Raw genomic sequence first — 3,892 nt, forward strand, 5'->3', positions numbered from 1 at the left:
GCAGGAGGAACTATAGTCCATGTGCCATTACATATTAGGATATCAAGTTTTTAGCTAATGTTGCATGGCACCATGCTGGATTTGTAAAATGTAAGGTTAGAGCCTGGAGGAAGTAGGTTCAACCTCAGGTTAGGGAACAAGAGTCGAACTAAGATTGAACTTTTGGATTGATTTGTAGATGTGAGCTTTCACTTTCACTCATGTTAGCATAAAATTATTGTTTTTTGGCATGAAGAGATTGAAGGATGATTGTAGCGGGTGGTGAGAGACTAAAGTTAGAATGGGGCATACAGGGGCAGAATTGAGGGGGGATTATAGGGTCAACTGACCCTCTAGATTTTGGGGGAAAAAAGAATTTTGTTTAGCTTTTTCTTTTCTTTTCTTTTCTTTTTTTAGCTTTTTTTTTATTAGAAGATACCCTATAAATTTTATTTTTGACCCCCTAACCCAAATCGTTTGGATCCGCCCTTGGGAGCATATGATGGTAATGGAGCCACGCATATTGTAGGAGGATGTGTCAGGGATGACTGTGACTAATGGCTCAACAACAAATAAATATTAAGGAATAGGATGCGAATTCATACAAAACTAATTAAGAATTAATAAGCCCCTGTTTGATTCCCGTTAAATTACATTTCATTACATTTTATTTTTCTCTATCATATTTTTAACCACACAATCTTTCATAAAATAATATTATACGTAAATCGAATTTTTTTTCTTTTCCTTCTTTTTCAACCACTCATTTTTTCAACAAAACACTATTCCCCCCATTTTCATTATCAAAAATGAGGGCCAAACAGGGGCTTAGTATACAATCAAAAGTGGGCATTTATGAAGCACAAAAGCTTGCAACCTAAGTTGGAGAACTGTTTCAATGATGTTTCATGTCAACAGAATTGCTAACAAAGCATACCTAAACAAAGACTCGAAGCTTGACTTAAAACCAGTAAATGAATCGATGACTAAAATGTGTCATTAAATGACCGTCACTGGTCATTAACTTAAAAAGACCAAATAGCCCTCGAGGTACGAGAAGAAATCTATAAATAGTCCCGACCAAAAGGAAGGAGGCATGCAAATTTGAATATCTCCTCCTAAATAGTTATCACTCCTATTGCTCCATATTGGGCATTAGGTATAGTAAGATTAGAAAGAGAAAATCTTGATTAGGTATGAGAATTTTATTGATTATAATTTTCAGGTTAAAAAATTGGCACCGTTATTGAGAATCTAGAACAAAGTAACCACGATCCTACTATTTGGAATTAGAAGATCGTCAAAATTTTTGAAGAGATGAGCTAAACGGAGTCAGATCTTACTAAAATGGAGGAATTAAGGTCTAGCAAGGATGCTGATGGCTATGGCAGTGCAAAAGACATGAAAATTGAAAAACAGGAATAGAAAATTCGAAGGAAGTAATAGATTGTCGCTGTTCAATCCGAACGAAGATGAAAAGATCAGCAGCACACAAAAGAAAGGATAAGTTTGTTGGCAAAAATGTAGCCTTAGGATCTCGCAAAATTAGGTAATTCGAAATTAGGGCTTGTTTGAGCCCCATTTTTACCTCATTAAAATGAAAAATATGACCGTTATCTATCACATCAACTCACAATATAATCCATGGATTTTTGTATCGGAGCCTCGCAATTTCACGAGAGGCAGCCAAATCCCTCAAGGATAGCCACCCTGTTAGTGAAGTTAGGAGAAGAGCCTTAGGCTTACAAAGGGTGTATGAATTTCTATATTTTTAATGAAAGATTTATTTTTATGCTGGAATCCTCGAACAATCTGCCAAGAGCCAAGCAAATATAACATTTTTTCTTCATCAATTGTGTGTTAAGTTCTCCACCAATAAAGGCAAAGCTTCTATAAAATATATTTAGGGAGTCATGTGAGAAAAAAATCTTAGCGATTTAAGAGAAACAGCCCCTCGAACTCCCTAGGGAAATGCAATCTTTGTAGTGGCAATGGGTAATATTGGGGGAAAAACTTGAGGTGGATTACTTAACTGAGCCTCAAATAACTTACTATATGTATGAAGCAATAGTAGTCGAAGAACTAGAAAAGTTTTTCCATCAATTCAGAAGATGTAACTAAAACTCTGAAAAATTGGCAAAGAATTGAATGAACCTATATAGACCTATTGAAAGACTTTTTAAAAGCAAACCCGGAGTGCTTGCTTGAAAACATGCTGATGGGATAGGTATGGATCCCAAAGTGGCTTGCCATTCACTGAAAATCGATCAAAGATAAAGCCTAAGATGAAAAGGATATGACCAATTAGTACTTAGAAATATGAGGCATTAAATATCGAAGTTGACATGATTGTTAGAAAATAATTTTATCTATGAAGCTCAATATCGAGTTTGGGTATATAATATAGTACTAGTTCCAAAAAGTAGTTAAAAATGACGAACTTATCAAAATTTTATAGACTAAAATAAGCCGTGTCCCAAAGAGAGTTCCTTCTCCCTAGAATGGATCAGCTAGTAGATGCAGCTATAGGACATGAAATAATAAGTTTCATGGATGTATATTCAGGGTATAATTAGTTTCCCATATATGGACCTGACAAAGAATACATTGTCTTCATAACAGATCTGAGAGTATATTGTTACAAGGTAATGTCATTCCACTTATCAAAGACTAGTAAACAAGGCAATTGTGGATCAAATAGGCAAGACAATTGACGTATACATTGGTGATAATCTCGTTAAAACGCTTCGAGCTAAGAGTTATTTAAAACATTTGGAGGAAGCTTTTTATGTACTATGAAAATATCGAATGAGTTTGAACCCGTTGAAATGTGCTTTTGGCGGTCACATCCAAAAAATATATGGAATTTATGATAAACCAGTAAGGTATTGAGACAAATCTTGACAAAATATTTACTATAGTGATCAATGAAAATTATAGAGAATTCATTATCATCAAGAGAATAATTAGACAGCAGAATACATCAGAATAAAAGACCTCAAACTGTCAGTAACAAATAAATGATAAAACAAAAATGGTACCCTTCCGTTCCATAAAGATAGGCTTAATATCCTTTCTCATATGTCCCAAATTATAGGTCATTTTCCTTATTGAGAATATAGAGATGTATTTTTTTTTAGTTTACTAATATGCTCTTATATAATGTGCATTGTTATTAACAAATATAACCTACTCGTACGAAAATCACCGTTTAATGTAAAAGTATATTAAGAACAAACTATCTTCGTTGGACAAAGAAGTAGTGTGTATGATTTTGTGCACTTGTATACAAGGAAAATTGTAATCTTATTGATGGATACAGACTTCATTAGAATAAATTAAACGATTGAGGTAGTAGAAGGATGACCCACGCCACTATACTAATCATTGTAGAGGCTTTGTTACTTGAGAAAAGTAGCAGCAAGGTGGAACTATTTATAAACACCATTGTTAACTAAACTGCACATGTGATCGCAAGAAAATCAATTTCAGAAACTGTAATGATTATCTTTTTTCGTGACAACATGATTTTATATTCTGTGACAATATCTCTAATCTTCCAATCGAAGGACCATGGTCAACTTAGCAACATCACCAAGTACTACAAGCATAGGGCAATGATAACATTAATTGTGCATCTTACATAATCACACAAGAGCAAACTAACATACTGACTATTATTTTGCATTGTAGTTGAACCATTACTTACTTTTATCCTTGCTTATCATATCATTCAAGACTTCGTTCATCTACATTTCATAAATATAAATATGAAATTCTAACCTGATCAAGAATCATCGTTTATATCATATTTACGGTTAAATGCCATTATAATGGAGTACAAGGGGATGAATATAACGAAAATAAAGATTCAAAGCGAAACTATGGATTGAGAGTTGATACTTCATAACCA

The sequence above is a fragment of the Olea europaea genome, chromosome 1 (genome assembly GCF_002742605.1).
Source record: "Olea europaea var. sylvestris chromosome 1, O_europaea_v1, whole genome shotgun sequence".
NCBI classification, from domain to species: domain Eukaryota; kingdom Viridiplantae; phylum Streptophyta; class Magnoliopsida; order Lamiales; family Oleaceae; genus Olea; species Olea europaea.